General features: G+C 44.6%; 1 long non-coding RNA gene across 1 annotated transcript; it reads left to right on the top strand.

Moving 5' to 3' along the window:
- The first annotated feature begins 10,958 nt into the window (after positions 1 to 10,958).
- Positions 10,959 to 14,223, top strand: LOC143961718 (uncharacterized). Its single transcript, XR_013270536.1, has 2 exons — positions 10,959 to 11,028; positions 13,527 to 14,223. It is a non-coding gene; the product is annotated as an uncharacterized LOC143961718 (long non-coding RNA).
- The last annotated feature ends 11,400 nt before the right edge of the window (positions 14,224 to 25,623 follow it).

Here is a 25,623-nt window from a genome sequence, read left to right as displayed (position 1 = left end):
TGGGGCAGGATCCGGGTCCCCCAACAACTTTTATGGCAAAAACTTGCATATAAGCCTTTAAAATTAGCACTTAGACTGTCCCATAGACTTTAATGGTGTTAGCGTGTTCATCCGAATTTTTTGCCTGTTCGCAAGCTCTGGTGCAAAAAAAAAAAAGGGGGGGGGTCGTTCGGCTCATCCTTACCATGGAGAAAGTAATCCTCTCTATTAGTGCCCCCTTAGACTAAATAAGTATTTAATATACAGAGGGCCAACATTTAATTTTTCAAAAACAGCACAGAGTTTAGCTTTAACTTTAACATTAACATATTTAGTTTATTGTGTACAATTTAATAACACATAGATGTAAACCCTAAATGAATGGCATGTATTTTAACCACTTGCCGACCGCCGCACGACGATATACGTCGACAGAATGGCACGGGCAGGCATATGGGCGTACCTGTACGTCCCTGCCTTCCCGCGGGTGGGGGGCCCGATCGCCCCCCCCCCTCCGGTGCCAGCGGCGGTCGGTATCCGTTCAGGAGCGATCCGGGATGAGGGGGCGGCCATTCATTCATGGCCACCCCCTCGCGATCGCTCCTGACGAATGGAAGTGAAGCATTGCATCACTTCCTCTCCTGTAATGTAAACACAGGCAGAGGAAGTGATGTAATCTCTCCTCCGTGTCAGTATTTTTCGTTCCGGCACCGAGGAGAGAGGATCGGTGATTTGCACCAACACGACACTACACAGTAGAACATGCCAGGCACACTCACACCCCCCCCCTTCACCCCCCGATCACCCCCCCCAATTACCCCTGCCCCCCCAGTCACAGTGACACCAATTGCATTTTTTTTTTTGCATTGGTGTCATTTGTGACTGTAATAACTATTAGGGCAGTTAGGGTTAGCCCCCTTTAGTTCTAAGGTACCCCCCTAACCCCCCCAATAAAGGTTTAACCCCGTGATCACCCCCCGTCGCCAGTGTCACTAAGGCTGGGTTCACATTGCAGCGGTTTATGAGAACGGATGTGATTCGCACCGCACTGCAGTGCAAATCACATCCGCTCTGTGCAATTCGAGTTCAGCCATACAGATAGTACCCGCCGCAAATTCGCACGGGACCCTTTTTTTGGTCCGCAGCAGAATCGGATCGCATGGGTGTTCACACCATGCGATCCGAGTTTGCAGATCGTACTGCGATATGCGAACTGATCTGGGGGTGTCATTAACATTTCACTGACACTCCCAGCAGTTCGCATAGGGCAGTGTGAACTGCCGCCGGGAGGCATGCGATGCGGGAACCCGCCGCGGATTCGTGGCGTTCCCGCATCGCTCCAGTGTGAACCCAGCCTAATAAGCGATCGTTTTTCTGATCGCTGTATTAGTGTCACAGGTGACACTAGTTAGGCAGGTAGGTATTTAGGTTTGCCGCAGCTTTTTATAGCGCCAGGGACCCCCATATACTACCGCATAAAGCCCCCTGATTGCCCCCTAGTTAACCCTTTCACCAGTGATCACCATATAACTGTTACAGGTGACGCTGGTTGGTTAGTTATTTTTTTATAGTTTCAGGGCACCCGCCATTTATTACCTAGTCTCACTAGTGTACCCCTAAATTTAGGGGTGTTTACTTTCCAAAATGGGGTCATTTGGGGGGGGTTTGTGCCATCTTGGCATTTTATGGCCTTCAAAACTGTAATAGGTAGTGAGGAGTGAAGTCAAATATTTACGCCCTTAGAAAACCTGAAGGCGGTTCTTGGTTTTCGGGGCCCCGTACGTGGCTAGGCTCCCAAAAAGTCCCACATATGTGGTATCCCCGTACTCAGGAGAAGCAGCAGAACTTATTTTGGCGTGTCATTTCACATATGCCCATAGCATGTGTGAGAAATATATCATTTAGTGACAACTTTGTGAAAAAAAAATAAAAAAAAAATAAAAGTTTGTAATTTTCCCGCAACTTGTGCCAAATATAAAATATTCCATGGACTCAACATGCCTCTCAGCAAATAGCTTGGGGTGTCTACTTTCTAAAATGGGGTCATTTGTGGGGGTTTTGTGCCATATTGGCATTTTATGGCCTTCAAAACTGTGATAGGTAGTGAGGAGTGAAATTACAAATGTATGCCCTTAGAAATCCTGAAGGCGGTGCTTGGCTTTCGGGGCCCCGTACGCGGCTAGGCTACCAAAAAGTCGACCACATGTGGTATCCCCGTACTCAGGAGAAGCAGCAGAATGTATTTTGGGGTACAATTCCACATATAACCATGGCATGTGTGAGCAATATATCATTTAGTGACAACTTTGTGTAAAAAAAAAAAAATAATTTTTTGTCATTATTCAATCGCTTGAGGCAAAAAAATAAAATATTCAATGGGCTCAACATGCCTCTTATCAATTTCCTTAGGGTATCTACTTTCCAAAATGGGGTCATTTGGGGGGGGGGGTTGTACTGCCCTGCCATTTTAGCACCTCAAGAAATGAGATAGGCAGTCATAAACTAAAAGCTGCGTAAATTCCAGAAAACGTACCTTAGTTTGTAGATGTGACAACTTTTGCGCAAACCAATAAATATACAGTTATTGACTTTTTTTTTACCAAAGACATGTGGCTGAATACATTTTGGCCTAAATGTATGACTAAAATTGAGTTTATTGGATTTTTCTAATAACAAAAAGTAGAAAATATCATTTTTTTGACATTGCAGAAGAACAATTGGTAGACAAGGACTACTGATTGGGGGTTACTTACTAAAGGCAAATACACTTTTCACTACAAGTGCACTGAAAGTGCAATTGGAAGAGCGGTCGCTGTAGATCCGAGGGGGACATGCAAGGAAAATAAAAAACAGCATTGGGGCGTGGTCGGAAGTCGAGGACGTCGGACGTGTCTGGGGAGAGCTCTGCCGAGGCCTAGCTCAATCAAACCCCATCCTCGTCCACCACATCCTTTTTCTGCATCCTTTTTCATCCCGCCGGTGGGACATCGGAGCTCCGGACGGAGATGATATTTCTGTCAGAGACAGGCCAGGCCAGACGCCACCATCTTGCGGCCTACACCGCTTCCCGGCGCCTCTGGACGGCGCATCCTGGGTCCCTCCTCGACCGGGACTGCAGAAGTCACCTAGCGCGGACCCCTCAGGACAGCCTCTCCTGCGCCGGACCACCGCTGGTCGCCACTCGGATGCCTAAAAGGAAGCCCAGACTCCAGCTGGAAAGGTGAGCTCCGGCGGCCATCTTGCTCCACCCGAGGCCTCTAACAGCATAATTGCCCTCCCTCTTCTGTGGCCGGATTGCTGCCCCAGCCAGCGCAGGCATTAATCCCTGCCTCAGTTAAGCTTACCAACCCTCCTGAGTGTCTGCCTGCAAACATCGGTCACATCCTCCTACCCTGCATCTACCCTCGGCCTGCTCAGCGGCCATCTTGGTTCACCCATTTCCTTCTCCTGCTGCCTGTGGCCTACACCTGCTTGCTATTCACCCTGGTTTCTGCCCTAGCTTGTGCCCTCTCTCCTTATTTAACCCAGTGGGGCAGTGGTGTCTGGATCTAACCCCCCTGACTGTTTGGAACTGCTGCGGCCTGCTCTCCTGCTCCATCTCCCCTCCCGCCACAGTTGGCTTGTGTTTTCTAACCGGCAGCGTACTATCTTGGGGTCTCATCTTGGGTCCCCCCTGTTTGACAGACATGTGATCATCCTACATAGGCCTTAGCCGCCTTCCAATGCTCCCGTGCTGCTCACAGTCGCTACTTCTCTATGGGAAACACCGCATGTAACTGAATATACGCCTAGTCCCAACGCCTCATGGTGAAATACGGGCCGAAACACCTTCCTCAGTCTTTGTCCCCGGATTTGCGGCCCTCACAGACACAGACTCTGGATCGATTTTTAAGCAGGCCGGCCTCCCCAGCCCCTTCTCCAGGTTCTTTCACGTACGCACAAGTGGCCTCCCAAGTACCGGCACAAGACAGTCCACATTCCTTGTCACATAGCCACTCAGACGCGATGTCCGCCCCGGTCACAGTTGATGTACTTGACGATAAACTGCGAGCTCTCCTGCAAGACTTGACGAGTAATGTTTCTAAGGAAATGGGTAAACTGGCCCATGAATTGCGGGGGGGGCTTGCCCAGATTGGAGAACGGACTGATGTCCTGGAAACCAAATTTGATGACCTGATACAATATGTCCACGTTTTGGAAGAAGACAACGCCGGTCTGAAACAATCTGTCTCTCAGCTCCAATCCCAACAGGAAGATCTGGAGAATAGGGAACGTCGCCAAAACCTTCGGATCAGAGGCGTCCCAGAGGCCGTTAGTGAGGGGGAGATCAAACCATACCTACTCAGTCTCTTTAATGTTGTTGCCCCTAAAATCCCGGACATAGACTGGAGAATGGATAGGGCCCACAGATCCCTGGCCCCAAAACCGCCTGCCGGAGCCAACCCTAGAGACATTATCGTACGCTTTCACTACTACGATAGCAAGGAAGCTTTGACCATGGCCACCCGGAACAAATCCCGTTTGGAATTTAAAGGGGCCAAGATACAAATTTTTAGTGACTTATCCCCTATTACTCTTGCCAAACGTCGTAGCTTTCGCCCTGTGACTGCCCATCTGCAAAACCATCAGTTCCCGTATTGTTGGGGGTTCCCCTTCCGCCTCTCTGCTACTAAAGATGGGATTCAATACTCTGTGAGAGATCTTCAGGAGAGTGAAGCTTTCATACCTAACCTGGGCCTACCACCGCTTCCAGACGGGGATCCCATGCCGCTTCCGACGACGCCCAGACCCTCCTCCATTCCTGCTCGGATCTGGACCCCTGCACGCCAGAAGTCGCAGAAATCCTTTTCTACCCCTCAGCGTAACCTGCATCCTAGACTCCCTCCCTGATGGAAGCTTCCTTGTGTAGTGTTTGGCTGGCCTCGGCCTCGGCCCCTGTCTCACCATGTTTCCTCTTTAACAAGGGATATTTGCAACTTTAGTTACAGGTTATATTTTTCACTGCCCCTGTTCTTTTCTGGTTGTTGGGACTACAGTGTTCTGCTCTTATTCCCTGTAACTTTTGCTGGAAGGTGGCGGGGTCTCCCCAGATGAGCTGGAACCCCTGATGTGCCTCCTTTTGTTCCACGGCTACGGCTGTGGACTCCTGGGTGGTTTTTACCCCCCAGGCCTTTTTTCTAATAGTAATGTTTTTTTTTCTATTTTTTAGGCCTATTTTTCGGCCTTTTTTTCATTTTTTGTTCAATTTGGATGCACTTTTCTACGCTTTATAATCACATTGTTGTTATTATATGTCTTCATTTGCCTTTCACTTCTAGGACACACCACGAGTCCCAGTATCTTCCTGGTTGGTATGGTTATGTCCGTTTTTTGTATGTATATTACGGGTATCTTAAGCTTTCACTGATTTCTACACGATGGCTTTGAGGGTACTTACTTACAATGTTAAGGGCCTGAACTCAATCCATAAGCGCTGGTTGGCTTTGAAGGAGTTCAGGTCCTCCAACGCAGATGTGGTCCTAGTCCAGGAGACCCACTTTCGCCCAGGGGGATCTCTTAAATTTGCAGCCAAACATTTTCCGGTCTCTTTTATGGCCTCTAAACCCCTCTGGTAAAGCAAGGGTGGCAATACTGATTAAAAAAACATGCCCGCTACGGGTTAAGTCCTCATTTATTGATCCACAGGGCAGATACATCCTCCTGGACTGTGACTACTTATCTCGTTCTCTTACTATTATTAATGTTTATGCTCCCAACTCGGGCCAGATTCACTTCCTTACTGAGGTCTTGGATGGCCTGGGCACCTATGCCCAGCCATTCATGATCCTTGGCGGGGACTTTAATATGGCCATGTCTGCTAGGAAGGATAGGCAGACCCTGTTTTCAGACAATCCCTCCTTAAAAACGGAACGTCAATCTAATGCATTTCGCAAGCTCATTAGATCCCATAACTTTTTAGACTTGGAGGATTAAACACCCTACGCATCGCCAATTCTCCTTCTACTCTCCCCCACACAAGATGTACTCCAGATTGGACTACATCTTTGTTACGGCGCCTCTTCTAACGTCGGCAGTGGCCTCGGAGTTAAATCCCATAACGTGGTCTGATCATGCATCGGTCCAGCTTGACCTCGTCCTCACCCTCTCTACACCTAAGACCTGCCACTGGAGATTCAACGAGTTTCTCCTCCGTGATCCGGTTACCGAAACCCATTTATCCCACGGTTTAGCCGAATTTTTTCAACTTAACGAAGGGTTCGGTGCGGGACGTGTCCACCCTTTGGGAGGCCCACAAGGCCGTTTTTAGAGGATTGTGTATTTCGGCTGGCTCCCGCCTTAAGCGAGACTCGGCTGCGCAGAGACTAGACCTCCTTTCGCAATTGCAAAAAGCTGAAGCTCTGCTTTTGTCCTCCCCATCGGTGCCGCGTCTTCGCACAGTGACCTCTCTCTGCGAACGGTTAAAATCCTTAGATATGCACAAGTGCTCTAAAGCTCTGCTTTGGGCTAAACAGAGGTTCTATGAATTTGCCAACAAGCCTCATAGGATGTTGGTGAACAAGCTCAAGCCCCGTCCATTTCACTCCTATCCTGATCTCCTGCTACAGCCGGACGGCACTCCGACTTACTGCCCCTTGACGATGTCTAAAGTATTTGGTGCTTTCTACAAAAAATTATATAACTGCCTAGCTTCTGACCCTAACCATGTGTTCTCCCAAGAGAGCTTTGATGATTTCTGCGCTTCCTTGAAATTGCCAGTGTTGTCTTCCCCACAAGTGGACACCCTGAATGCCCCCGTTACACCAGAAGAATTGGCTGCGGTTGTAAAAGACCTTCCGTCCCATAAGTCCCCGGGTCCCGACGGGCTTCCTTATGTTTATTATAAAACTTTTCTCCCGACGCTGAGCCCTCATCTGCTTAATCTTTTTACCTCCTTACAGAAGGGCATTATACCGCATTCTCAGTTTCTCCACGCACACATCACAGTTATCCCGAAACCGGGTAAATCCCCTACTCTACCAGATAATTACAGACCCATAGCCTTACTTAACTCCGACTATAAAATTTTCACCAAAATCTTGGCTAATAGGCTTTCCTTATTGATTCCCGCCCTGGTTCATAATGACCAGGTGGGATTTGTACTGGGCAGACGGGCTGGGGACAACACCAGGCGTACCACTGACCTCATAGATTTACTAGATAAAATGTCTCGCCCGGCCATCGTTTTGAGTTTAGACGCATAAAAAGCCTTTGACAGGCCGGGATGGCCTTACATGTTTGCTACGCTCCAGCGCTTTGGCCTTTCTGGTTCTTTCCTATCAGCCCTGTAAGCCTTATACTCGTCTCCCACATCCCAAGTCCAATTGGCATCTTACAGATCCCCGCTCTTCACACATAGTATTGGTACCAGACAGGGATGCCCCCTATCCCCCTTGTTGTTTATACTATGCTTAGAACCCTTGGCTGCAGCTATACGGGAGGATTCGGACATAAGTGGAATCTCCCTCAGACTGAAAGAATACAAGCTGTCTCTTTTTGCGGACGACATACTCCTCACACTGACAAAACCTCTAACCTCCCTTCCCAAACTTCACACTCTTTTAGATTCCTTCGGTAGGCTCTCGGGTTATAAGGTTAATACGACTAAAACCGAAGCGCTCCCTATTCATATTCCCCCCACGCTTCAAGCTTCCTTGGAATCCACATACCCCTATCGTTGGTGCCCCGTTTCTCTCAAATACCTCGGCATTAACCTGACAGTCAAGTACAGCTCCCTCTATGAAGCTAACTATATATCTTTAATAGCGGAAACGCATAGACTACTCAAAAGTTGGTCTTCATGTCCCCTATCTCTCCTGGGCAGGATTAACGTATTGAAAATGGCCATACTCCCTAAGTTTTTATATCTTTTTGAAACATTACCAGTTGCTATCTCTATGCCTCAGCTTAGGAATATTCAACAAGCCTTTGCTAAATTTATATGGGGGAATAAGTTGCATAGGATAGCCCAAACAGTGGTTTTTGCTCCACGATCTCATGGAGGACTGGGAGCCCCCGATATCGTGAAGTATTACTATGCATCGCACCTTCTGGCGGCTGTCTCCTGGTCGTCATATTTTGCTACCAGTAGATGGTTAGAGCTAGAAATGAGTGTGGTCACCCCTGTCCATCCATGCTCCATGCTATGGTCTGATCTGACCTCCTCTATGGCTCAGCTTAGGCGCATATGCCTGGGACCGATGCTTTTTACTCTCTCCATATGGAAACAGTGTAACAAACGGTTCTCTCTCTCTTCTCCATGCTCACCCCTGTTGAATGTCATTTTTAATCCAGATGTGCCTGACAGCCTCTCGGTGAAGAATATGTTTCCTTGGTATAGGTCTGGCGTCTTCCAACTCCGCCATCTGGTGCATCCGGTATCTCGCAAATTCCTATCCTTTCCTGAGCTTCAGGATAAATATGACATTCCAGATCGACTCTTTTTTTCTTACATTCAATTTAAACATTATTTCCACTCCAGATCCCCTGACCTGACTTTGGCCAACCCTAAGGCCGCGTACACACGCACGGACTGTTCGCCCAACTTTGTCCGTCCAACAGTTTCGGCAAACAGTCCGCTCAAACTTAGCATGGACGGACATGGCCACACACGACGGACGAACAGTTTGCTGAAACCGTGCGCGATGACGTGAACGGCACGTACGACGGGACGAAAAATACGACGTCCTATACACTGCATTATAGCTTTCGGCGTGAAAATCCTTTCTGAGCATGCGCGCAACTTTGTTTGACGAACAAGCCTACACACGGGCGGACTGTTCGCTCAAACAAGGTTTCAGCGGACAGTTTTTCGGAAATTCCGAAAAACCTTGTCCGTCCAACTGTCCGCTGAAACTGTCCGCTGAAAGCCCACACACGAGCGGACTGTCCGCCCAAACACTGTTCAGCGGACAAAGTTGGGCGAACAGTCCGCGCGTGTGTACGCGGCCTTACACCTTTGAAACTTTGTGCTCACAAGGTCCATGCCAGAAAAGACTTATATCCTCTATATATAGTGTCCTCCACAATTCAATCTTGCCCACCACGGATACACATCTCTACATGAGAAGATGGGCTACAATTTTACCATCCCCCTTAACCATTTCTCAATGGCAGGACATCTGGACTTCTACTTCTAGAGTCTCCAGATGTGTGGAGCAGAGAGAGACGGCCTATAAGATACTAATGTGTTGGTACAAAACCCCTGAAATGTTACATAAATATGATCATTCCATATCTAAGTTGTGTTGGAGATGCCTACGAGATGAGGGCACCCATTACCATATTTTCTGGAGCTGCCCTTTGATTGTACCTTTTTGGTCTATGGTCCAATCCCTACTACAATCTGTTTTGGAGGTAAATATTCCATTAGACCCTAAACACTACTTGTTAGGCCTGCCTATCGCGGCGTTATCTAAACACGCCAAGAAACTGACAGCCTATATTCTCCTAGCTGTCAAGAGAGTGATTCCTACTCTTTGGTTGTCCCCCTCCCCTCCGTCCCAACCGCAGCTAATCTCTGCTATTGCATACATACGCAGGATGGAACGTATGACTGCGTTGGTACAAGATTCTCTACCCAAGTTTTCTAAAATATGGGACAGGTGGGACAATTCCACGTTTAACCCTGAGACAACACCTTAATCTTTGGCTACTTACTCTCGGGAATGTTTTTCTCAGGTTTGACCTTGGGATTTGTACTCCACGACCCCTCCCACAAAGACAAATACATCTCTTGGTCTATCTACGTATCTTTATTGGTAGATTCGTGGTGTGTCCTTTTCTCCTTACCTTTTGACGTGCTGTATTGAAATGTTAACATTCTATTTCCCGCCTGCGGTGGTTTTCTTTGTTGCTGTTACATTATCAATCTTGATTATTTGTATCAAAATGTACGAATTCATCTGTTGTACAAAAATCTTTTTTTCAAAATATATACATTTAAAAAAAAAAAAAAAAAAACAGCATTTTAGCTTGCACATGATTGGATGATTAAATCAGCAGAGCTTCCCCTCGTTTCAGATCTACCCCTCAGATTTACAGCGACTGAACTTTCAAGTGCACTTTCAAGTGCATTTGCAATGTACTTGTAGTGCAAAGGGGATTTGCCTTTCGTAAATAACCCTCATTGACACCTATAACCAAGTATTATTTTAATGAAAAACAAAAAACAAAAGACAATGTAGGCTGCTAAAGTTGTTGGCAAACTTTTTTTTCAGTAAAACTTGTACTAAAATAATGAAATAGGTGCTGAAGTAGAGGTTCACAGCCTTTTCAGTGTTAGCTAAGCTGTGCTAAGCTTGATGGACAATCTTCAGCATCCAACACATCCAGGTGTCTGATTCCTTTTTTATTACTCTCTGCACTCTGTGGCTCAATTTGCCACCACTGATGTCACCACAGGACATAATGATGGAGGGACTCACAGAATTGACTATAGTGCTTAGCAGGAGACCATTTGACACTCCTAGAGGTGTTTTGGGTGCTAAAATTGCTAAAGAAAAACAAAGGAGAAAAAACTTTCAGATTAGACAATACTGTCACCAATATTAATACTAATCTAATAAGACAAATCATTGATTTCTTTATTTTATGGGCTATAAGGCCAACTGGTTGAGTATGTGTTGACTTGTAGTTCTGCAACATATGATAAAAAAATGGTTGCCTGTGACTGATCTGCAATACATAATTAGCTAGGGGCCATTATAACCTGACTCAATATACCATTCATTTTTACTTTTTCATTTTAAAATATACAAATAAACATACAGATGGTCTCTAATTTTCTGGATACATTTAATGTCATTTAGAATATTTAATTTATTTATTTTCATTTACTCAAATTGTATAAATTATTCTCTATGGATTACTTATGCTAGAAAACTGTCAGTGTCTGGCAGCTGCTACTTAAAGTGAATTTGTAATAATTGTATTATTTTTTTAACAGATACTGTATACTTGAAAAGAGACCAGCTTGATGTACAGGAATAATATATACAGTATCTCACAAAAGTGAGTACACCCCTCACATTTTTGTAAATATTTTATTATATCTTTTCATGTGACAACACTGAAGAACACTTTGCAACAATGTAGTGAGTGTACAGCTTGTATAACAGTGTAACTGTCCCATCAAAATAACTAGTACGTCACAGTACATGTTTGCATTCATGGTTCCCTCAATAAACTGCAGCTCCCCAGTGCCGGCAGCCCTCATGCAGCCCCCAGACCATGACACTCCCACCACCATGATTAACTATAGGCAAGATACACTTGTCTTTGTACTCCTCACCTGGTTGCCACCACACACGCTTGACACCATCTGAACCAAATAAGTTTATCTTGGTCTCATCAGACCACAGAACATGGTTCCAGTAATCTATGTGCATAGTCTGCTTGTCTTCAGAAAACTGTTTGCAGGCTTTTTTGTGCATCATCTTTAGAGTAGGCTTCCTTCTGGGATGACAGCCATGCAGACGAATTTGATGTAGTGTGTGGCGTATGGTCTGAGTAATGACAGGCTAATCCCCCACCCCGTCAACCTCTGCAGCAATGCTGGCAGCATTCATACGTCTATTTCCCAAAGACAACCTCTGGATATGACACTGAGCACATGCACTCAACTTCTTTGGTCGATCATGGCGAGGCCTGTTCTGAGTGGAACCTGTCCTGTTAAACCACTGTATGGTCTTGGCCACCATACTGCAGCTCAGTTTCAGGGTCTTGGCAATCTTCTTTTAGCCTAAGCCATTTTAATGTAGAGAAACAATTCTTTTTTTCAGATCCTCAGAGAGTTCTTTGCCATGAGGTGCCATGTTGAACTTCCAGTGACCAGTATGGGAAAGTGAGAGCAATAATACCAAATTTAACACACCTGCTCCCCATTCACACCTGAAACCTTGTAACAATAACGAGTCACATGATATCGGGGGAGGGAAAATGGCTAAATGGGCCCAATTTGGACATTTTTACTTAGGGGTGTACTCACTTTTGTTGTCAGCGATTTAGACATTAATGGCTGTCTGTTGAGTTATTTTGAGGGTACAGCAAATACAAGCTGTACACTCACTACTTTTCATTTCATTATTATACGTAACCCGGTGTCCCCACCCCCTATGGCGCTATGGGGAAGCGTGTGGCAGTGTGGTAGTTTTAAATTACTTTTTTTCCTTTAAAATGCCATTTTGTGCAGAGACTGTTGTAAACACGGGAAACATGTGCCACTTTACAGGCGTACTATAGACACCCTCCAGGTACGAAATCTAATCTAATATTTCACTTTTATTGTTTCACTTTAAGCATTCTTAAAATCACTGCTCCAGAAAAAATGTCAGTTTTTAAAACTTTTTTTGCATTGCATGTATCAATGCAAAAAAAAAGTTTTAAAAACGCCCATTTTTTTCGGGAGCAGTGATTTTAATAATACTTAAAGTGAAACAATAAAAGTGAAATATTCCTTTACATTTCGTACTGGGAGGGTGTCTATAGTATGCCTGTAAAGTGGCCCCTGGGGTCCCCAAACATTTTTTATGACAATACCGTGCATATAAACCTTTAAAATTAGCACTTTTGATTTCTCCCATAGCCCTTGTACACACGGTCGGACATTCCGATGGACAATGTCCAATAGGACCGTGTTGTCGGATAATCTGACAGTGTGTGGGCTCCATAGGACTGTTTTTCCGTCTGAGTATCCGACAGACCAAGTTTTCCAGCTGGGCTATAAAATTTTCCGACAACATGATCCGATCGGACAAAGTGCTGCGCATGCTCAGATCAAATTCCTAGACCAAAGCTATTGGCTACTAGCCTGAACGTAGTCCCGTCCCAACGAAACAACGTCATCACGTTAAGTACGATTGGATTTTCTGACAACTTTGTCCGACTGTGTGTATGCAACAGTTTTGGACAAAATCTGTCGGACAAAATCCGACGGATTTGGTTGTCGAAATTTCCGACCGTGCGTACAAGGGCATAGACTTTTAAAGGGTGTTCCGCAGCTTTCAAATTTGCCGCAAACACCCCAAATTGTTCGCTATTCGGCAAACAGGCAAACACCTGATGTTCTATTCAAATTTATGTTCGACTCAAACATTGGGCTCATCCCTAGTTATTACCCTAAAAAAAAAGTATTCTTTTCCTTTAAACCATGTTATACATCACAGTGCTTTTGCTGTGTAATTTGTCCCTCTGTATCACCTGAAATACCTGGCTGATCCTGCCTGGTTCTGTCCTCCTCCCTGTAAACTGACCACAGTTTATCATGGCTGCTGAGCCCTGACACTGTGGTCAGTTTAATCTGCAACTCTGCTCTCTCCCCCTCTCCCCGCTCTATCTGCCTGTCTGTCAGCTCCTGTGTCTGTCAACCATCCCCCCCCCCCCTGGCCACTATTAGTAATAAAATAAATATTTAAAAACTGTCACTGCCAGCCCTACTTTTATGCAGCCATAAAACACAGTGTAAATATTTATGGAAAATGAAACCAAAGCCTCTAATTATCGTTTTTCAGAACTCCTCACATGATTCCCGACCGCACCTCTTTCCCCATCGAAGGGCTACAGCAGGAGGGGCCCAAACATCGGAATAGAATATCGGAGTAGAAGGGCAGCTGGTAGCCACATGACCGGCCTGAAGATCTCTGAACAATGGTGATCTCTTGGTTAACATGCTTCCTGCAAGCGGGTGGATATACTAAATAGACTGCTCACTCTATAAATTAAGTTGCACTTTGGAAAGGAATTATCCCCAGAGCTTAGTGAATGAAGTGAAGATCTGCTGAATAATATAATGCAATCCTATGCAAGCAAAAATCAGTTTTTTAGTTTCCTTACACATAATTGGGTATTTTTAGCCAAGTGAAATTACACCACATTCAGTACGCTCTAGGAAAAATCTCCTAGCACAGTGCAACTTCCCTTGCAAAGTGAACAGCCTGTGTTCCTTTGGTAAATATACCATAAAGTCTCCTCCCTCTCTATTGGTTGTCATGCAAATACTTTGCATAGTACCATTCATTTCAGCCTTCTGCAATACTCTTGTGCACTTGTATTATGGTCCTTCCACAGACAATGCATACCTGTAAGTGCAGTAATTTAAATTGCAGTGTCTCTTCCATGACCATGGTATATTTGAATCTGAGGCATGCTGTAATCCACCAAGAGCAAAAAATACATTTGAAAATTAAATCTTTTAATTAGAAATTTTAAGTTATCTCCACTGTGTTTTCTTTGCCCTATGGAGTTGAAGCCCTGGGAAAATGATCTGCTTCTGCCTGGAGTTTTGCTTTAAACAAATGGGTTTATTGAAAACATTGAGAAGTTGAAGCTCAGCTTATATGGATGCCTTGGGCTTCTGTTATGCTGGCAATGAGCTAATTATATAGTTTGTGGCAGTACTGTATTTGAAAAAACTCCAAAGGCATGACCCACATCTCTAGTGTCATTGGACAGGATTTCACCTAGAGTCCACCCCAAGGGGGTCTGCAAATATTGTGCATATTTAGACAAGATAAATTGCTCAGAGGAAATCTTATAGGCACCACATCCCAAAGTTCTGAAAACAGGGCATTTAAAATGCTCTATATAAGAGCTGGGATTTTTTAGGTGCCAATAACTTGCGTCATAAATATGCACTAAAATGTAATCAATGTATTAATATATTTCACGTTAAAAAATAAAGCAAAAAGATACAGATATATTAAAACATGGAAATAATTCATGTTTGATATCAACACAGTGAATTCATTACAGTTGCTTGTCATGGTGTAGCAATCCATGTTTTGCTTTTTTTGCAGTAACACTTGTACTGCAATAATGAAATAGGTGCTGAAGTAGAGGTTCAAAGCCTTTTCAGTGTTAGCTAAGCTGTGCTAAGCTTGCTGGACAATCTTCAGCATCCAACACATCCAGGTGTCTGATTCCTTTTTTATTACTCTCTGCACTCTGTGGCTCAATTTTCCACAACTGATGTCACCGCAGGACATAATGGTGAAGGGACTCACAGAATTGACTACAGTGCTAATTGCTAATTGTAAAAATGTACGCCTTTAGAAATCCTGAAGGCAGTGATTGGTTTCGGGGTCCATTGTTAATTGCCAATCTTAATGCGGTAGCACATATCCCCTGAGAAAGTCTATCATACGGCGAAACATGCCAGGATTGTTACACCACGACAAGCAATTGTAATGAATTCACTATGTGGATATCAAACATGAATTATTTCCATGTTTTAATATATCTGTATCTTTTTTCTTTATTTTTTAACATGAAAAATATTAATAAATTGATACAATTTTAGTGCATGTTTATGACTCAAGTTATTGGTACCTAAAACATTCCAGCTCTTACATTGTGCGTATTTAGTTTTGGTTAATGTTTATTGCCTTTTACTTTATTCTTACAATCGTGTACATTTTCCTTTCCATTTAATTACTTGTTTTCACACAATCACAGATATTTTAATCTTTTTTCCTTACTTGTTCCTGAATATGTTACTCCAAACATTTGTTACAATCATTATGCAAATATGGGAAAAGCTAGCTAATATTATTGTACCTATCTCATTATGTTTTTGCCTTCAGCTAAATTCAAATTGGGAGCTGCCTTACTCCTTAGATAGGCTCACAAACAATTTACAATATGTTATATTTCCCATCATTTTCCTTTCTGGGTTGCAGTGACATAAAACAAAAAAAATCTGAAATAGTATTGCAAATTAAAAATGTAATAAAGGATGTGTAATTGTTATTCCAGTTTCCCTGTTGTGCATCACTATGATTTAAAATGTCTTATATCCTGGAGGCACTTTATTATATTATGTCTACTATGACAGCAAAAAAGTTCAGTCCTCAGATTGTTGCTTTTACACAGTTTAAAAATATGCTGCTTGCACAGGTATACAAAGATGGGCTGTAACAATTTGCATCCAACAGCTATTAAAGGATAACGAGTTTAGACAGGAATAATAATAATAATAATAATAATATAAAAAAAAGATAATCTAAGCAGAATGGATGTAATGTCCTTTAATTGCTTTACTGTAATTGTTCTTTTTTTATGTTGTTCTATGCAACTATATATTTTTTTTCAGGTCTTGGAACAGATGTAATGTTAAGACGCCACTGGTGTGTGCAGTTGTCCTCAAGAAGTTTAATCACAGTGGTCTGAAAATCTAAGCATTCTTTTAGACGTTCACTTCTACATGGAAGCCCTAACCATACCTGGATAAGAAAGAGGAAGGAGGTTAGCAAGATGTGGGTAAAAATGTATGATGGGTTTGCTTAAGAATTCCAAGCCCTGTGTAGGTAATATTAGAGCAGACCCTCACCCTCCCGCAACCTTCTCCTCCTCTCCATCCTGCTCCTCCTCTGCAGTACCGATATAGGGGTTTTTTTTTGCTTCAAAGTTTCGGCCTGCCCCCCAGCTTCCGGAATTCACCTTGACGAATGATGCAGTGCCCCCAGTGCCTCCTGGGATGCATGACAACATGCAGTCCCATTCAGTAAAGAGTAAGGGGGTAGGTCTTCACCCGGCAGCTGTCACAGACAGCATGGCGACACCGGACTCGTGCAGCGGCTGCGGAGAGGAGGATCCCAGCAGTTCAACGCTGGACCCGCTGGCTAGGTGAATATGCATACTGTGCAGAAGACAGTAAAAAGGTAAGCGGAGGGGGAGTTCAAAGGCTGCAGTTCCTCTTTAACTGGTTCCATATACTTTGGCCTCCTAAGATTTAGCAGATAAATACACATTCATAAAGTTGAAACCATTGGGAAATCGAAAATAATAGGCATATTTAAACTGTGAAGCGCTGAAAGCTGAAAATTGGTCTGGTCAGGAAGGGGGTGTAAGTGCAATGTATTGAGGTGGTTAAAGTGGTTGTAAAGGTAGAAGGTTTTTTTATCTTAATACATTCAATAAAAAAAAATCTTATGTGTGCAGCAGCTCACCTCAGCCCCCCTATAAATACTTACCTGAGCACCATCCCTATCCGGCGATGTTGCATGTCCGGGACTCTCCCTCCTGATTGGCTGAGACACAGCAGCGGTGCCATTGGTGCTGTCAATCAAAGTTAGCCAAATGTCTGAATGGATACACAGAGCAGTGGCTCGGCTCAGGTGCCTCCATAGCAAGCTGCTTGCTGTGAGGGCACTTGACAGGAGCGAGGGTCCAGGAGTGCTGACGAGGGACCCGAGAAGAGGAGGATCTGGGCTGCTCTGTGCAAAACCACTGCACAGAGCAGGTAAGAATAACATGTTTATTAATTTCACTATAAAACCTGTGTACAAGGAGTTTCTCATGCGGCTACCTCTGATTCATTAGAGAGATTCCTCACTCTGCTTTCACACACAAGTGTGTATTCCTTGTAGACATTACCTCTGTAAGGCTAGTGTCTGAACTGGTGTTTTTAATTGTAAAGTGGTTGTAAATGCAAATATATAAAAAAAAATACTTTTTTGCCATAAATGAATGCATTTTAACCACCTTAATACTGGGCACTTTCACTCCCGTCCTGCACAGGCCGATTTTCAGATTTTAGTGCTCTCACACTTTGATAATTACTCAAGCATGCAACACCGAGTTATCAAAGGCTTTAGCATCCCCCGCTCCTCCTCCTCCCACTCTGAGCTCTCACTGAATTTAGCAGGGAAAACTGACACAAAAAGCCGTTTCCCTCTTTACATTGTGAAGGCTGTGATCGGGAGGGTCAAACAAAGTGCTGACATCCTGATCTGTGTCGGAAGATCACAGCCTTCACTGGATCGCGCCACTCTGTGGCCTTCTGTTCTAAGCGATGTACAGGTACTTTGACTCAGAACAATGAGGCTCCCATCCTGCCGTCAGGGCCGGTGCTACCACTAGGCGAATTAGGCAATCGCCTAGGGCGCACTTCTGCCTAGGGCGCCTGGCTACTGGTTTCTCTAATCCCTGTCTCCCACCAGTCTCCGTGTTATGTAAGTGTTCGGTGGAGGTGCGTTGCTGTATAATGCAGGGGATGCCGCCCGGCGCCCCTGCAGAATGTTACATGTACTCAGTCAGGCGCTCTGTCCACCTGTAGTATCATTAGAGGCACAGCACAGCACTGGGGGACATGTCCTGAATCTGCCGACAGAATGAAAACAAACACATCCCCTGCTGCTGCGCGCCACTATGAATATACCAGTGACCTGTGTCTCTGGTCTCTTTCAGTCCTGCCAGCTCTGCCTATACATGATTCAGTCACTGAATTTCAGTGACTGAGATTTGTATCCGTCTAATCATGTGACCCCCTGACCCCTGTGTCACTTGCAGAGGCCATCTCTCCCTCTCGGTGTTCTATCACCTCTCCTGTACAGCGGAAGGTGTCACTCACATGCAGACATGTTACAGCCGATCGGAGTAGTCAGTGCCTGGTCAGTGGTGATATCTGGAGGCTTGGAGGCGAGGTTTGTGCTGGACAGAGTGATCGGGTGCAGTCTGCAGAGCAGAACCCCAGTAAGTGAACTTCAACTACACTGTATTACTATATAGTGTGTATGTATGGATCTGTCCTCAGACTCCTCACATGTGTGATGTCATGATTGTCCCAGCACATGGTCTGAATGTAAGACTCCCTCTCATCTCCCCCACACTCCTCACCCCCCTTCTCCCCCTCCTCTCCTCATCCTTTCCCCCCTCTCCACACACCTCCCCCCTCTCCTCCTCCCTCACACTCCTCTCCTCCTCTCCTAACATCCCTTATCCCCCCTCTCCTCATCCTTTCCCCCTCCTCATCCTTTCCTCCCTCTCCACACACCCCCCCTCTCCTCCTCCCTCACTCCTCATCCCTCTCCTCCTCTCCTAACACCCCTTATCCCCCTCCTCCCTCACACTCCTCACCCCTCTCCTAACACCCCTTCTCCCCCTCCTCTCCTCATCCTTTCCTCCCTCTCCACACACCTCCCCCCTCTCCTCCTCCCTCACACTCCTCACCCCTCTCCTCCTCTCCTAACACCCCTTATCCCCCTCCTCTCCTCATCCTTTCCCCCCTCTCCTCCTCCCTCACACTCCTCACCCCTCTCCTCATCTCCTAACACCCCTTCTCCCCCTCCTCTCCTTATCCTTTCCTCCCTCTCCACACACCTCCCCCCTCTCCTCCTCCCTCACTCCTCATCCCTCCTCTCCTAACACCCCTTCTCCCACTCCTCTCATCCTTTCCCCCCTCTCCACACACCTACTCCCCCCTCCTCCTCCCTCACACTCCTTATCCCTCTCCTCACACCCCTTCTCCCCCTCCTCTCCTCATCCTTTCCCCCCTCTCCTCCTCCCTCACATTCCTCATCCCTCTCGTTCCTCCTCTACTAACACCCCTTCTCCCCCTCCTCTCCTCATCCTTTCCCCCCTCTCCACACACCCCCCCCCCCTCTCATCCTCCCTCACACTCCTCATCCCTCTCCCCCTCTCCTAACCCCCTCCTCTCCTTACATCTCTCCCCCCCTCCTCCTCCCCCACACCCCTCATCCCTCTCCTGAGAGAGCAAGCACCAGGGTTACCCACCAGTCATACCTACCCACAGAACAGCCATCTGCAGCCACCAGCCATAGCCACTGCAGGGCAAAGGGGTGGGGTTGGAGGTCTTGCTAAGGGGCGGAAAAATTAGGTTTCGCCTAGGGTGTCAAAAATTCTTGCACCAGCCCTGCCTGCCGTTTAAGTACAGTGAGTGGGTGGGAATCAGTTACTGTAAACATACATGCAGCTGTGAGTGTACCTCAAAAAATGTTCTCTAAGCTTGTCCTAAAATTGTTGGCCTGTGGGAGTGACTTAGGACCTGAGAATAGTAGGCGGTGATGTGATGTCACACAATCCCCCAGTTATACACACCCTCCAGCCTTGGAGCATTGCACAGCTATCTGATATCTGTATGCCTGTGGACATGTCTCCTGAGTATATCCAGGGGAATACACAGGACCAGTGACTGTATCAGCTCTGCTTAATACACAGGATCTGTGTTAATCTGGAGAAAGTTGGAAGCAAGGGGCTAATAGTAAAATATCCTAGGAATCATGCAGCCTAAAGTGACAATGTGGACTGGGAAACATTCTCATGTAAAGCTCTGTAAACAGCAATTCACAAGCTAGGTGTTGGCACGATAATCAGCTCTCAGCAGACTTACTTAGATGGTAACCACAGGATTAATGAAGTGATGTTGATCTATATTTAATAAGTCATTAGAGCTGCATTGCTGAGTGCTTTAAGGGAGCCTGTCAAGAGCTTGATCTTGTGAAGGCAGAGAGCAGCAGGGAGAGGAAACCCCCCCCCCCCCCCTTTTGCAGTGTATTACATGGAAGCCCGTGCTGGTCTCATCTTCAGCACAGCCTGTCACAAGAGAGGGGGAGTGGCGACACAAATTTTCTGCTTGTGTCAGATTTATGCTGTTCAGAAGAGCAGGGAGGATTTCTGGAGAAGGGGATTGCTTCAAGTTACCAAACTAAGCTCAAATGCTTAGGATAGGTAATATCTATTCAACTGTATGATTAAATGATTATTATTATTTTTTTTTTCAGATTTACAACCACTGTAAGGAAGCCTTTCTGTTTCACATACAGACAAGGTGGTGTTGAGGTCTAATGCCGTGTACACATGATCTTAATTTTCGTCAGAAAAGCCTTGGATGGTTTTTCCGATGGAATTCCACTCAAGCTTGTGTTGCCTACACACGGTCACACCAAATTTCGACTTGCGTCGAATTGTTTCCCAGCATGTGTAGGAATTTTGCTCATCGGAATTGCTACAGATGATCGGAATTTCCGATCAAAACTTTTTCCATCTGAAAAATTAAGAACATGCTCTCAATCTTTTGCTGGGCAAAATTCCGCCAGCAAAAGTCCGATGGAGCCTACACATAGTCACATTTTCCGCATTTTCCGATGAAAAGCTCTCATCAGTCTTTTGCTGGCCGAATTTCTGATCGTGTGTACGCAGCATAAGACTTTCTTCTTGCCTAAGTAAGCTGCCTCGGGAATAGTAATGGCCTGCATTTCCATCCACTCCACATAACCAGCTTGCAGGGCTAGGGATTAGCAGAATAGGAGGAGGAGGGAGAAAAAGGAACTTAGCACTTATAGGCAAGTGGCTTCTCTGCACTGGGAGAAATAAACATATAAAGATTTCATCCACCACTTCACTACCTTCTAAGTGATGAACCACTGGCAGTTTGGAAAAAAAAGCTCCCAAGAGCAGCTGCTCATGCCATTACCACATTAGAGGAGAAAGAGGTAAAGGCAGAGGGGGAGTCAAGGGAGAAGCTGAAGTAAGTGATGGAGTCAAAGGAGGAGCTAAAGGAGAGGGGGAGGAGGAAAAGACAAAAGAGGAAGGCAAAGTGTAATAGAGGGAGCAGGAGGAAAAGATGAAATAGGAAGGAAAAGTGTAATAGAGGGAGGAGGAGGAAATGTCATGTAAGCAAGGCTTGCCAACTACTACATTCATGTGGCAATACCTCTTTTTTGGAGTGGTTCTTATTTGGGAAAAAGCAGACAGGCTATAACTGTAGGATTATACTTTTAATTTTTGTTGCTGCTGTCCTTCCCCAGTGGTAAAATTCTCCCTGCATTTTCTGCTGCCTACCCCTCCCCTTTTTTTATAGAAGGGCGGACAGCTTTGGTCTTATGCCACGTACACATGTTCGAAATGTTCGATGTGAGCTTGCTGTCGGAAAGTCCGACCGTGTATGCTCCATCACACATTTGCTGTTGAAATTTCCGCTCTCAAATGTTTGAGAGCAGGTTCTCAAATTTTCCAACAACAAAATTTGTTGTCGGAAATTCCGAGCATGTGCACACAAGTCCGAAGCACCAAATTGCATGCATGCTCAGATTCAAGTACGAGACGGAAGCTTTCGATCTTGTAAAACTAGCGTTCGTAATGGAGATAGCACATTCGTCACACTGGAAATATTTAAATCTTTCAATGCCGCGCATTCTCTTCTTCTTTATAATGCTAGAATAATGAAGTTGCTTTGCTGCTGATATTCACAGAGTTCTGACAAACTGACTTCTTATTTTTTCTCGTGATCCCATGAATAATCTTTGTTTTTGTTTGTTTTTTTCGCAAGATCTCCAGAATAATCTTTATTTTTTTTATAGTGATCTACTTTTTTTTATAGTGATCTCCATAATATATATTTTTTTCATTTTGTGTGTCAATTTAACACAACACCATTATTATATTGTATTTATTAACCTCAAAGAGGTTGATGGGTGTTGGTGTGCCTTGTTAATTTGACATTGTATTTTTGAAATGTACCTGCCTACTCACAAACAAACTGTCCTTTTTGAAGTAAAACACATAGCCAAGTATTTATTTAACAGGCAAAATTGGTAGCCTGAGCAGTCCATTTAATAGGGAGCACAATACGGTCCGGAACTCAGAGAGATCGGGAGCAGCAGCAGGTGACCTGTATGCCCCAAGGCTGTGGTTTTAAAACAGCCTGCGTCTTTTGCCAAACCACACCAAACCCAGGCCATCACTCTCAAGACATCCTTGCACGCTTCCTTCCAAGCTGTGGCTGTGTTGTTGGAGGTGTTGCTGGAGGTGGTGGAGGAGTCTTATGGTCCAACTCACAGACGTGGCTTTTATTGATGAGTTCACCCCCTTATTTAGGGCCTGAAATATGACCTCCTCACAGATGAGGCATTGGCCCTCCTCCATCACTTGCATTTTACTGGCTGTCATACACACAAAGGACTCCTGGACACTAGGGGTGGTTGTGAGTACCGCAGTAGCCTGCCAAATCAAATTAGTAGCTGACTCCTTCAGGTTCTTCGCCTTCCTGGTCCTTTTTCTTGGAAGGTGGAGGGGGGGGAGCCTGGAATTCAGTCAGGCTGCTGGACATGGCTACCCCCTGGCTGCCACTTTCCACATCTGAGACTTTCTTGTGTATGAAAATGGGACATCGTTTTAGTTTTTTGGCCATCAATTATATACAATTTTGAGCTCATGACTGTTGCAAATTGAATGTTAACAAATAGAAAAGACTATCATTCTGACTCCAGAATTTTTCATTCTTGTCCCAATCATTTTTGGCTACTATTGTCTATTGATATGTAACCCACTTTGTTAAATCAGAAATGAGTGATCAATAATAACATCTAGTTAACATCATACATTTTTGGACAAGAAATATGTTGCACAATACTATACTTGGCTCAAGCTGGGCTCCTTAACATCTTTTGCCTGGGTGGAAGGCCCAGGTGTTATGTTGGAAGCCTCACCTGAGGTGGAAGGAAGAGTGGAAGGAAGGGTTGAGAGTGATGGCCTGGGTTCACTCTGACAAAAACGCAGTCTGTCATAGTGCCACAGCCTGGGGACATAAGCGTCTTCTGCTACTGCTCCTGATCTCATGGAATCCTGGACCTTTTTGCACTCTCTGTTATAGGTGCTCCTCAGGCCACCAATTCTGCACTTCAAATAGGTGTTTTCTGCCGTGGTTGATCCAGCGCTGACTTTTGTTGTTATAAAATTGGTGTTTCACTTGCCACAGGCAGGGCAGCTCCCTGTACTTATCAATGAAGTTGGGGAGGAAGTTATGGTCATTAAATGTATCCATTTTCTTTGCAAGACACAACAGAAGACAAACCCTAATGTCAGGTTTATCTCTCCTAATCTTGCCCCAATATAGGCCTCAATCTATAAAAGCAGTATAGGCCACTAACTACTGATGCCCCAAGTTTAAATTGTACCTTTGTTTGCACGATCGGCACTTACGCTACTCCGTTCCCCGCTCACAGATCATACGTACAAATGTGTTATGCTTTATACATGGCGGAGAGGCAACAGGTGCGTGAGAATAGCAGCAATGAGGAGAATGATGAAAGCCCGGAGCCAGAAACGTCCCGATCAAGGAGGAGATTTAAGGCCTCAAATGAGATGGTGGAGATGGTGGACATCTTGAAGAGGGCCGACTATAATGGGAAGTATGGACCATACAGAAACTCAAATTTGAGAAAGACTAAGATCATGACTAAAGTTGTGAGAAGTCTGCAGAGGAAATTTAGGGTACGCTGATCCAAGAAGCAATTGAGGAGACCTCAAATTGAGGGAGCAGATCAGTACCGAAGGATTAAAAGAGTGCTGCAAAAAAGTAAGTATTTGTCGTGTGTTCCTATTATTATTATTACTTTAGTGCTGCTCCCTGTGCTTTTCTTTACTGTCGTACAGTTTAAAATGGCAAGTCTCAGTGGGCACAGTAATCGTTTGTAGTAAACATTGTTCGTTCGACCATTAATACAATGTTTTTGGCAGATGCAGGTTAACTACATTTGTTCATGCCTATTTGTATTAAAAGAAGTTTAGTACATTGTTGTCTAGATGGGTTTGTAACTAGAATTAAATGCAAACTTGATTCAGTGTAAGGAGAGGACACTCAGTAGCTGTTTACACATCTGGATGCAGGAGCAGGACACCAGAACACCCTTTTTAGGGTGTCCCACACAGATGCTCCAGTGAATACTAGGGGGTCTCTCCATGTGTGATACTTTACCAAAAAAGGTAAGTATTCCAGCTTTAAGAAAGGGAAAAAATCATGTCTTCAGCTTGGAACTCAATTGACACAACACTTCTATTGTACGACACTTCCAAGCAATGTTTCATATTACTATTTCTTGTCTCAAATATCTGTGTGCTAAGTATACCTTTTTTCTAATTCACATAGGGGATAAAAGAATCAGGACATCTGAGAACACCAGGAACCCCACTACTCCAGAAGAGTGGGAAATTCCCACACACCCTGAAGAAGATGTGGAGAGAGGAGAGGTTCATGAATTGGGTCAGTGTCTGAGACCACAGCTTTAGGTAATAGATGTATGCATATTTATAATACATGGTGTGTTTTTTTTCTTTTTAGGTGATGTGGATGTTGTGGAAGAAGAAACTCATTTCAACAGTGCAAGTGCACAGATCCTCATTGGGGAGATCATGGTGTGCAATTGTGAATTAGAGAAGGTCAAGGAAAACTTCAATGATGTTGAAAAAAGACTCAACATCATTGATGTTTTAGGCAGAATCTAAAACACCCAACACATTTTATAGATTGTCATTATATTTTTTATTTTTACTAAAGTTTTAAAGTAATTTGAAAAACAAATTTTGAAGATGCAAAGTGTGTCAACATGTGCTATCTGCCATCATGGGATATCAATGTATGCGTTTTGTGGGTACAGCCCCTTCCTCGCATTTAAAGGAGAGGAGAGGAGAGGAGAGGAAGGGGTTGCACCCCAAAACACGTAGATTAATCCCCCATAATGGGAGCTAGCACATGTTGACATTATGCATGGGATCAGGAGGGAAATCCACATTTTTGACTCCCAATTTGTGTGCATTTTCAAAATGTGGCTTTTACAGGGGTGACATTACCCCATCAGCAAGATCAACACAGTTTTGACATACTAATGTCACATATTGCCTTCAATTTATCAAAGTTGAACTTTGTAAGTTCCTGAGTTGTGTATATTTTATGCCTGTTTAACCAAAAAAAAAGGCTATATACTGTCTCACTGTCATAAACTAGTCATAAACTAGATGTGACCAGAACTGTGTGACTGCGACAGAGTGAAACAGACATAAATGGGTGAAAGTAAGTTTATTAAAGTAAATGCA

This window comes from Lithobates pipiens, unplaced genomic scaffold (genome assembly GCF_037356315.1).
Source record: "Lithobates pipiens isolate NorthernLeopardFrog02 unplaced genomic scaffold, aLitPip1_a1.2 Scaffold_8, whole genome shotgun sequence".
Lineage (NCBI taxonomy): Eukaryota > Metazoa > Chordata > Amphibia > Anura > Ranidae > Lithobates > Lithobates pipiens.
Note: the sequence above shows the minus strand (reverse complement) of the source record. Positions and strands in the feature narration are given on the sequence as shown.